Here is a 12761-nt window from a genome sequence, read left to right as displayed (position 1 = left end):
CCTAAACAGGCTTTTCCGTGGCCTAATAATTGCCCCCGTTAAACTCGTCATACGAGCTCCGAAAAATTTTCGAAAAAATTCTAAAAATTCCAGAAAATTCCCTTATGGTTATTCTCCCCTTTTTTTCGGTATTTTACATTCTCCCCCACTAATAAAAATTTGGTCCCAAATTTCGTTATCTACCATCAATAAGTACTAACAATAGATAGAAAGTATAAATGCTGAACGGTAAATTAATCCACATACCTCCTCGTCAGAATGATGCTGTCATCTGACTTTAACCAGCCGGATCGTCTTGTTCCACAACTGACGCTCCTTTTGGTCCAGAATCTGTATCAAAACCTCCTCGTAGGTGGCGTAAGGCTGAAGGAAAACTGGTATATCAGACTGCACATGAGCTGGGTCAGCTATGTATCTCCTCAACATAGATACATGAAATACGTCATGCATGCCTGCCAGAGCCGGTGGTAGCGCCAGGAGATAAGCTACTGCTCCAATCCTCTCCAGGATCTGGAAAGGTCCAAGGTAGCGCGGAGCTAGCTTACCTCTAAGGCCAAATATCTTCACCCCTTTCTGGGTGAGACTCACAGAAATATATGGTCCCCTATAGAGAACTCTAGGGGTCTCCGTCTCCGATCAGCATAACTCTTTTGGCGGTCTTGCACCTCTGACATCCTTTGTCTGATAGTATGGACCAACTCTACCTCCTGCTGAGCTCTATAAGGTCTCAACAGCTGGGCCTCCCCAACCTCATCCTAGAGGGTGGGTGTCCGACAAGGCCTACCATACAACGCTTTAAACGGTGCCATCTGAATAGCCGAATGAAAGTTGTTGTTGTAGGCGAACTCTACCAATGGCAATTGGTCCTTCCAACTTCCTCCGAAATCCAACACACAAGACCTCAGCAAGTCCTAAAGAGTCTGAATGGTCCGCTCTGACTGTCCATCTGTCTGCGGATGGAAAGTTGTACTAAAACGGAGCTGAGTGCCCAAGGCCTGCTGCAGACTCTGCCAGAATCGAGACGTGAACCGTGGGTCTCTATCCGAAATAATACTCAAAGGAACACCATGTAATCTAATGATCTCCCGGCAATATAGATATGCCAACCGATCCACGGAATCAATCTTCCGGATCGCTAAGAAGTGTGCGGATTTGGTTAATCGATCAATGATTACCCAAATCACGGCATGGTCTCATCGTGTCCTAGGCAACCCCTGTAGGGATTTTCGGGTCACAAAAACCGCCTTTTTATGTTGCGGAAACCCTGAATCCCATGCCACCGGATTCGTGCGAAGTTTAAAATTCATGTACGAGTTTCTCTACTCATAGATCTACATTAGATCTATAAGATCAGAAGGTATACCTTTGAAGTGATGCCCTTCGCTTAATCCCGCTCGTCCAAATGATGCCGGATCTCGAGAATGTCAAAGTAAACACTCCTCTATGTGTATCCACACGAACAAGGAGATGGAGAAAAGACACTAGAGTGTGCTAGCACCCTTTGTGGCTCTCGGCAATGGAGGAAGAGAGGGAGAGAAGAGAGCTTGAGGAAGAAGATGAGAGTTACACACAAAATGAAAAAAACTCCTCTCTTGAATAATTGTGGCCGACCACATTAAGAGGCTAATAACCTCCATGGAATACCATGAGTCACAACTCTTGGTAACTCCCATGAGGTGGCATCCCACTTAAGCAACCATGATGATGTGGAGCATCATCATTGGTCCACTCTTTGCCAACTCACCAATGAGGTGGCAAATGGTCAAGTCAAACTTGACTCTTCATCTTCCTCTCAAGTCAAGTCAAACTTGACCACTTCTCTCCCATGGTTGATCAAATATAACTAATGGTTCTAGTCAATTTTAATTTAATGAATCTCTATTCATTGAATTAAATTGACTCAATGAGTCTAAGTCCAAATTAGACTCATCTAACACATGAACCAAATTGAGTCCAACTCAATTAGCCTAATTTGGATTACTCTTAATCCAATTTGGTTCATCACATGGACCTAATCCATTAGGTTCATCAAATGAACTAAATCTCCACCTAATTGCCCTTTGTGTGTGACCCTATAGGTTCTTATAACATTGGCAATGCTCCTAAACCCAGTTAGAAGCATAAGTAATGAGCGGTATCTAGCAACATATCATTACTACCCAAGTTATAAGAATGTTGAGATCCAACATCACCTTGTGACTACTAATTGTGACTCTTCACAATATATGACAATTGCCCTTCTATCCTTGACATCTAGATTGATCAATATGAGGCATAGACCGTGTCATCCTCTAATCAATCTAAATCTTGAATCCCATGTAGACTCACTCAATCAAATGAGCTCAACATCTCATATTGACTCATTTGGGCATGGCCATGCACTTAGTGGTCTCACTCTATCAAGAATATCGATGTCTCTCCCATCATATAGGAGGGATAGATCCCATCTACATCACTCACATCCCTCCGCATAATTTGTTACATATCCAGTAATGCCTTTATAGTCTACCCAGTTACGGGTGACATTTGACGAAGCCAAAGTACGTAACTCCTTATGTAGGGAACCATGGTGACTTCAAGTCCAAGAACTAATAGTCATACTAATAGCCACATGAGAAAGTATATAACATTCATATAACGATCCATTATACTTTCTAATGGCAGGTCATTCAGTATACATTCTCCAATGCATATCCATGTGTCAACTTGATATCTCTATATCCATGACTTGTGAGATCAAGTCATCGAGTTGACCTACATGCTAGTCTCGTCGCATTAACATTGTCCCTGAATGCTAATACTTGACTAGGAATGATTAAGAGTAGTGTTCCCTATATCATCTCACTATCGATTCAACTAACCGATTGATATAAGTAAGAACCTTCTACTCAAGGACGCTATTATACTTAGTTATTTGGCACCAATACAAGTAAGCATAATAACCATAAACAAATGCCTTTATATATATAAGAATATGATACAACAAGTCCATACAACAATCATCAAATGATTGGCTCTAGGGCTCTAACTAACAATCTCCCACTAGCACTAGTGCTAATCAGTATAGGCTCTAAGGCCCAAAGACCATGTGTGACCATCATGCTTTCTCTGTGCCAAAGCCTTAGTCAAGGGATCTGCGATGTTAGCCTTAGTGGGTACTCTGCAAATCTTCACATCTCCTCTATCGATGATCTCTTGAATGAGATGGAAGCATCGTAGTATGTGTTTGGTCCGCTGGAGTGAGCGAGGTTCCTTAGCCTGTGCTATAGCTCCATTGTTGTCACAATAGAGCTCAATAGGATCAGCGATACTAGGAACCACCCCAAGCTTAGTAATGAACTTGTGGATCCAAACTGCCTCCTTTGCTACTTCTGATGCAGCAATATACTCGGCCACTGTTGTAGAATCAGCGACTGTGTCCTGCTTCAAACTCTTCCAGCTCACAACACCACCATTTATGCAAAACACGAACCCCGACTGTGATCGAAAATCATCCTGATCAGTTTGGAAGCTAGCATCACTGTAACCCTTTACATCTAGCTCGTCATCATCTCCATATATCAAGAAATATTCTTTAGTCCTTCTCAAGTACTTAAGAATATTCTTGACTGCTATCCAGTGACTTTCACCTGGATCTGACTGGTATCTGCTCGTCATGCTCAAAGCATATGAGACATCAGGACGAGTACATAGCATGCGTACATGATAGATCCTATGGCCGAAGCATAAGGGATCTGATCCATGTGGTCTCTCTCCTCTCTAGAAGAGGGACCTTGAGTCTTCAAAAGACTCACACCATGCGACATCGGCAAAAATCCCTTCTTGGAGTTCTGCATGGCAAACCGAAGTAGTACCTTGTCAATGTATGTACTCTGACTTAGGCCAAGTAATCTCTTAGATCTATCTCTATAGATCTGTATGCCTAGAATGCGGGATGCTTCACCTAAGTCCTTCATTGAGAAACAAGTCTCTAGACAAGTCTTGACAGACTGCAGCAAAGGGATGTCTTTCCCAATGAGTAGTATGTCATCCACATACAATATAAGGAAGACAACTGTGCTCCCAACAACCTACTTGTAGACACAAGGTTCATCTTCATTCTTGATGAAACCAAACTGTTTTATTGCATCATTGAATCAAAGATTCCAGCTCCGAGATGCTTGCTTTAGTCCATAAATGGACCTATGCAGCTTGCATACTCTGCACTATGCTGTGGATCTATAAAACCCTCAGGTTGTGTCATGTACACATCCTCGAGCAGGTTTCCATTCAGAAATGCGGTTTTGACATTCATATGCCAGATCTCATAATCGTGGTACGCTGCAATAGCAAGCATGATCCGAATGGATTTAAACATCGCTACTGGAGAAAAAGTTTCATCATAGTCAATACCATGAATTTGCTTGAAACCTTTAGCTACGAAGCGACCCTTATAAATAAGTCCATCCATGTCAGTCTTTCTCTTAAAGACCCACTTACACCCAATGGGTTTTACCCCTTCAAGTGGATCAACCAAAGTCCATACTTGGTTAGTGTACATGGATTCCATCTTAGATCTCATGGCCTCTAGCCATTTCTCTGAATCTGGTCTCATCACAGCTTCCTGATAGGAGGTAGGCTCATCCTCAATGAGCACAACGTCATCATGGTCAGACAAGAGAAATGAATATCTCTCAGGCTGACGACGCACCCTATCAGACTTGCGAAGAGGTAGGTCTATTTGAACTGGTTGATGTTCCTCAACTCCTTGTGGAACAACATCATCCACAACACTTTGTGGTTCCAGTTCAACTTCCATCGAGGTTTCAGTGCTATGGTCCGCATCTTGAACTTCTTCAAGATCAAACGTACTCCCACTAGTCTTTCTAGAAACAAAGTCCCTTTATAGAAAGACCCCAGTCTTTGCCACAACTACCTTGTGCTCATTGGGAATGTAGAAGTAATATCCCTTAGTTTTCTTGGGATATCCAATAAAGTAGCACTTGTTAGATTTGGGTCCTAATTTGTCTGAGACTTGACGTCTAACGTAAGCCACACAACCCCAAATCCTCATAAAAGACATCTGGGCATCTCTCCCAGTCCATATCCTATATGGTGTCTTTATTACAGCCTTAGATGGAACTTGGTTGAGAATGAAGGCTGCTGTGTCTAGAGCATAGCCCCAAAGATATATAGGAAGATCTATGTGACTCATCATAGACTATACCATATAGAATAGGGTACGATTCCTCCTTTCAGATACACCATTCCACTGTGGTGTTCTAGGAGGAGTGAGTTGAGATAGAATCCCACACTCAGCTAGATAGTCACGAAACTCATGGCTAAGGTATTCACCACCTCGATCTGATCGAAGTATCTTAATACTCTTGCCAAGCTGGTTTTGTACTTCATTTTTGAATTCTTTGAACTTTTCAAAGGATTCTGACTTATGTGCCATCATATACACATAACCATATCTACTGAAATCATTAAATAAATGTAATGAAGTACCTATAACCACCCCTAGCAGCGACATTGAAAGGTCCACATACATCACTTTGTATAAGTCCTAACAAGTCAGTCGCTCTCTCGTTGTGTCCACTAAAGGGAGTCTTTGTTATCTTGCCCAGAAGGCATGACTCGCATGTCTCATATGATTCAAAATCAAATGACTCCAGCAAACCATCTTTATGGAGCTGGGATAAGCGTTTGTCATTTATATGACCTAAGCGATAGTACCAGAGATAGGTTTGGTTCATGTCATTTGACTTGAACCTCTTGGTACTTATGTTATAGATAGAGTTCTCAAGGTCTAGAATATAGAGTCCGTTCATCAGAGGTGCACTACAATAGAACATATCATTTAAATAAACTAAACAACATTTGTTCTTTATTATAAATGAAAAACCTTTCTTGTCCAAACAAGAAACTGAAATTAGTTAAAGCAGACACATAACAACATTCATCTAATTCTAATACAAGCCCAGAAGGCAGAGATAGATGATAAGTTCCTACAGTAACAGTAGTAACCCGTGCTCCATTGCCTACTTGTAGGTCCACCTCCCCATTTGTTAATGCCCTGCTATTTCTTAACGCCTGCACATTAGTACAAATGTGAGAAGCACATCCGGTATCTAATACCCATGATGAAGAAATAGATAGATTGACTTCTATAACATATACACCTGAAGTGGAAGTCTCACTTCTCTTCTTCTTAAGATTTTCCAGGTAGAATTTGCAGTTCATCTTCCAGTGCCCGGTCTAACCGCAGTGGAAACAGGTAACATCCATGGCGACCACTCCTTTGGATTTTAGTGCCTTGCCTTTGCCCTTGGCTTGGGACTTTCCCTTACCTTTAGACTTGCCCTTGCCTTTTCCCTTTTGCACCATCAAAATGGAGTTAGGCTTAACCTTCTTAAGGTTAAGCTCAGCAGTTCGCAACATACTAAGCAGCTCGGGCAGTGGCTTGTCAATTTCGTTCATGTTATAATTCATGACAAACTAACTGTAGCTCTCTGGCAAGGACTGCAAGATCAAGTCAGTGGCCAGCTCTGGCCAAGGGGAAATCCCAACCTCTGTAGGTTTTCTATATGTTAGTTAGAGTCCGAGAGCCAATAATTTGATGATTGTTGTATGGACTCGTTGTATCATATTCTTATATATATATATATAAAGGTATTTGTTTATGGTTATTATGTTTACTTGTATTGGTGCCAAATAACTAAGTATAATAGCGTCCTTGAGTAGAAGGTTCTTACCTATATCAATCGGTTAGTTGAATCGATAGTGAGATGATATAGGGAATACTACTCTTAATCATTCCTAGTCAAGTATTAGCATTCAAGGACAATGTTAATGCGACGAGACTAGCATGTAGGTCAACTCCATGACTTGATCTCACAAGTCATGGATATGAAGATATCAAGTTGACACATGGGTATGCATTGGAGAATGTATACTGAATGACCCACCATGTGAAAGTATCATGGATCGTTATATGAGTGTCACATACTTTCTCATGTGGCTATTAATATGACTATTAGTCCTTGGACCTTAAGTCACCATGGTTCCCTACATAAGGAGTTGCATACTTTGGCTTCGTCAAACGGCACCCGTAACTGGGTGGACTATAAAGGCGATTACTGGGCATGTAACAAATTATGCGGAGGGATGTGAGTGATGTAGATGAGATCTATCCCTCCTATATGATGGGAGTGACATCGATATTCTTGATAGAGTGAGACCACTAAGTGCATTGTCATACCCAAATGAGTCAATATGAGATATTGAGCTCATTTGATTGAGTGAGTCTACTTGGGATTCAAGATTTAGATTGATTAGAGGATGACACGGTCTATGCCTCACATTGATCAATCTAGATGTCAAGGATAGAAGGACACTTATCATATATTGTGAAGAGTCACAATTAGTAGTCACAAGGTGATGTTGGATCTCAACATTCTTATAACTTGGGTAGTAATGATGTGTTGCTAGATACCGCTCATTACTTATGCTTCTAATTGGGTTTAGGAGCATTGCCAATATTATAAGAACCTATAGGGTCACACACAAAGGGCAAATTAGATGGAGATTAGGTTCATTTGATGAACCTAAAAATTAGGTCTATGTGATGAACCAAATTGGATTAAGAGTAATCCAAATTAGGCTAATTGAGTTGGACTCAATTTGGTTCATGTGTTAGATCTGTCTAATTTGGACTTAGACTTATTGAGTCAATTTAATTCAATGAATAGAGATTCATTAAATTAAAATTGACTTGAACCAATGGTTAGATTTGATCAACCATGGGAGAGAATTTGTCAAGTTTGACTTGACTTGAGAGGAAGATGAAGGGTCAAGTTTGACTTGACCATTTGCCACCTCATTGGTGAGTTGGCAAAGAGTGGGCCAATGATGATGCTCCACATCATCATGATTGCTTAAGTAGGATGCCACCTTATGGGAGTTACCAAGAGTTGTGACTCTTGGTATTCCATGGAGGTTATTAACCTCATTCATGTGGCCGGCCACTCAATTTATGAAGTGAGGAGTTTTTTATTTTATGTAACTCTCATCTTCTTCCTTAAGCTCTCTCTTCTCTCCCTCTCCTCCACCTTGGGCGAACCTTTCAAAGGTGCTAGCACACCTTTTGTTTGGTTTCTTCATCTCTTGCTTGTGTGGATACACATAGAGGAGTATCTACTTTGATACTCTCGAGATCCAGCGAACCTTGGACGAGCGGGATTAGCGAAGGGCATCGCATCAAGGGTAAAGCTCTTCTCTTTTTTAGATTTAGTTTAGATCTAGGTTAGAAACTCGTACTCGAAGTTTTATGTAAATTTTATTTCTTCGCACGGATCCGGTGGCGAGGTTTCCGCAACGCAAAAAGCGGTTTTTGCGGCCTGAAAATCCCAACAGTGGTATCAGATCCACGTGTGAAGCGCGTACGAGTTTTTGCTTGTATTTTTATGAAAAATATCATTTCTGTAATATTATGTAAATTTACTAATTTTATAGATTTTATGGGTATTTTTCTCGTAGAAGCGAAGCACAAGAGTTTAGACACTTGTAGGCTTCGACTACCGAGAAAATTTTTCCGAAACGGCAAGGATTCGCCCCAAATCATTTTGGGACAGTGGGATAAGGCGCTGTAGGATCGCTTTGGAACACTCGCTATGGTTATATCGCAGGTAGGGGTGCTTCCCCTAACCTCGCAAGGGGCTTCGTTCCGCCATTGCGCCCGAAAATCGCTAAACGGGACCGCCGAAAATTTTTACTCATAAAATCATAAAAATATTAGACAAAAATTACAGAAATTTATGAAAATTACATAATTTAGAATTATATATTATTTTGTGATGGTCATGTCCCAAAAGACCCCAATTTGATTGGAAATTGTGTTGTAATTCATAATACGGGATGTGTGTCGTCATGTGATTGTGCGTGTTGTATATTTGATATGTGACCTGTGCGTCGTGACTTTCTATTTATTTATTCCTATTGTAAATAGTTTAGACTCGAATGTAACTCGAGTTTCACCTTTTGTAATGTACAAAATGAGGTGGTGGAAGATTCACTCGAGACGAAATTACAAGGAGGGTGTGAGCAACACAAGGTGGTCAAAGGAAGGGGCTTGAGAAGCTGTTGACCTTAGGTTGACCATCCGATCTTCTCATTGGCTTGAGAAGATCGTAGTAGGGCCATGACTAATCACAAAATTAATTAATTACTTGTGTGTGTATATGTGATGCATGCTAGATTAGTAATTAATTAGTGCCTTAACGATTAGATTAGATCTAAGTCGCGCACATGATGCACCTCCACGATTAGATTAGATCTAAATTGAGTATATGATACACATCGTCGATTAGATTAGATCTCAATCGTGTGAACTCAAAAAAAAATGCCTACCATGCCGTGATACCTATCACTACCTCGATCACATGTTGTTGTTGAATCTGTCAAAGCAGAGCAAAACATATTATCTTGGTAGGGTACGGAGGGACAATCTTGGTCCCACCTATCAACGCATGGGTGAGTAAAAACTCAATTAGATTGAGTACAACTAGTTAAATCAAGTTTAACTATAGACATTTATCCAAAAGTTGGAAGATGGGACAAAATCACGTTTATATTAACTCTTGGGCGTATTAGCCAAAGCTAGCTCGAGTTTTAATATAAATGCGGATCTTGATCCTATAAACAAGAGTTGCATAGAGATGTAATTGGTAATTAGTTACCTACCGATCATACTAAGTCTTGGGCGATTTAGCCAAAACTAACTCAGGGCATAGTATGATGTGGATCTTGTCCCACATGAATTCTATAATTCTGTGGGAGTATCATTTAATTAAAGGCCTAATTAGATGATTAATATAATATGATATTTATTTTTCTACATTTTTCTATTGTAGATAACCATGACGTCAAATACGAACTCTTTCTCCCTGCGTTCCGTCCTTGAGAAGGACAAGCTCAACGGAGCTAATTTCCTGGACTGGTATAGGAACCTGAGAATCGTTCTCACATAGGAACGAAAACTATACGTCCTGGAGCAGCCCATTCCCGAGGCACCTCCTGCCACTGCCACGCGAGCTGATCGTGATGCTTACAAGAAGCATCAAGATGATGCATTAGATGTGTCATGTCTTATGCTCGCGACCATGAACTCTGAGCTTCAGAAGCAACACGAGTTGATGGGTGCTTATGATATGGTTCAACATCTTCGTCAACTATATCAAGGACAAGCGAGGCACAAGAGATTCGAGATCTCTAAGGCACTGTTTCAGTGCAAGATGCAAGATGGGACTCCCGTAGGCCCATATATACTCAAAATGATTGGGTACATAGAAAATCTACAAAGGTTGGGATTCTCGCTTGGCCAAGAGCTGGCCACTGACTTGATCTTGCAGTCCTTGCTAGAGAGCTACAATCGGTTTGTCATGAATTATAACATGAACGAAATTGACAAGCCACTGCCCGAGCTGCTTAGTATGTTGCGAACTGCTGAGTTTAACCTTAAGAAGGTTAAGCCCAACTCCATTTTGATGGTGCAAAAGGGCAAAGGCAAGGGCAAGCCTAAAGGTAAGGGAAAGTCCCAAGCCAAGAGCAAAGGCAAGGCACTAAAATCCAAAGGAGGGGTCGCCAAGGATGCTACCTGCTTCCACTATGGTCAGACTGGGCACTGGAAGAGGAACTGCAAAATCTACCTGGAAGATCTTAAGAAGAAGAGAAGTGAGACTTCCACTTCAAGTATATATGTTATAGAAGTCAATCTATCTATTTCTTCATCATGGGTATTAGATACCGGATGTGCTTCTCACATTTATACTAATGTGCAGGTGCTGAGAAATAGCAGGGCATTGATGAAGGGCGAGGTGGACCTATACGTAGGTAATGGAGTACGAGTTTCTGCTGTTACTGTAGGAACTTATTCTCTATCTCTGCCCTTTGGGCTTGTAATAGAATTGGATGATTGTTGTTATGTGCCTTCTTTAACTAAGAACATTATATCAGTTTCTTGTTTATACAAGAAAGGCTTTTCATTTATAATAAAGAATAAATGTTGTTTAGTTTATTTAAATGATATGTTCTATTGTAGTGCACCTTTGATAAACAGACTCTATATTCTAGACCTTGAAAACCCTATCTATAACATAAGTACCAAGAGGTTCAAGTCAAATGACATGAACCAAACCTATATCTAGCACTGTAGCTTAGGTCATATAAATGACAAACACTTATCCCAGCTCAATAAGGATGGTTTGCTGGACTCATTTAATTTTGAATCTTATGAGACATGCGAGTCATGCCTACTGGGCAAGATGACCAAGACTCCCTTTAGTGGACACAGCGAGAGAGCGACTGACTTGTTAGAACTTATACATAGTGATGTATGTGGCCCTTTCAATGTCACTGCCAGCGGTGGTTATAGGTGTTGGAAGATCGGTGGCCGGCTTGAAAGGGGGTTGGATAGACGGCACCCCCAAATCGTTAGCTTCCTATACTATTGTTAGCTTGTGCAGCGGAATACAAATAAAAACAAACAAGCTAAACTAAATACAAGACAAAGAAATGAAATGCAAACCGCTAACACGTTCGATGTAACGTGGTTCGGAGATAACTTGCTCCTACTCCAATGCTGTCCTTAAGGTGGAAGATCCCTCAATCCGTCGGTGGATTAGTCCCCGGAAACTCCGGCTAGCTCAAACCTCCTTGTGGGTGGAGAAACCTCACCACAAACTCACCAAGACCTCTTGGACACAAGGGAAACCTTGAGCACTTTTGTGACTACTAATTAGGCTTTAACCAAGTCTAATTTCGTCACCTTGGCCGGCCATACCAAGCTCCTTCTTATAGAGCTTGGAACAAATCAGCAACCTGATTTGCCCGTTACCAGTCGACTGGTGCCAGCCCAACGGCTCTATCAACGGCTCTCTGCTACAGTGCATCAGCCGACTGGTCCATACACCAATCGACTGCTACAGTAACACTACAGTAACTACTGCAGTGGCGCTACAGTAAAACCCTAAAACTAAGATTTTACTCCAAGTACAATCTCTCATGCACTCGTACCCTCACAACTCATTTGACTCTTCTTTGCAGCCTTGACCTTTTGCCTTCAAGCCTACTTCCTTTGGCTCTCGTCCCTCGGATGCATCCAAGCCCGCGGCTTGTCCCCAATGCCATCCTTCGCGTATGCCTCGAAGTCGCTTCCCTCGGCCATTATCCTTGTTGCCTTGTCCACGGTCCCTCGGATGCTCCATCCTTCATTGGACCCGAAGCCGTCAACCTGAGTCACATGTGTCACCTGCAATCCTGCACAACTCAAGTACACATATCAAATAACAAGGGTAAACCTAACTTAAACCCTTTTCCCAAACACCAAAACACATGGTCCCGCGGACCATTGGGATTGCTCCAACAATAGGTACTTCATTACATTTACTGATGACTTCAGTAGATATGGTTATGTGTATATGATGACACATAAGTCTGAATCATTTGAAAAGTTCAAAGAATTCAAGAATGAAGTACAAAACCAGCTTGGCAAGAGTATTAAGATACTTCGATCAGATTGAGGTGGTGAATACCTTAGCCATGAGTTTCGTGACTATCTAGCTGAGTGTGAGATTCTATCTCAACTCACTCCTCCTGGAACACCACAGTAGAATGGTGTATCTGAAAGGAGGAATCATACCTTATTAGATATGGTACAGTCCATGATGAGTCACACAGATCTTCCCATGTATTTTTGGGGCTATGCTCTAGACACAGCAACC

Source organism: Zingiber officinale, chromosome 3B (genome assembly GCF_018446385.1).
Source record: "Zingiber officinale cultivar Zhangliang chromosome 3B, Zo_v1.1, whole genome shotgun sequence".
Taxonomy (NCBI): domain Eukaryota; kingdom Viridiplantae; phylum Streptophyta; class Magnoliopsida; order Zingiberales; family Zingiberaceae; genus Zingiber; species Zingiber officinale.
Note: the sequence above shows the minus strand (reverse complement) of the source record.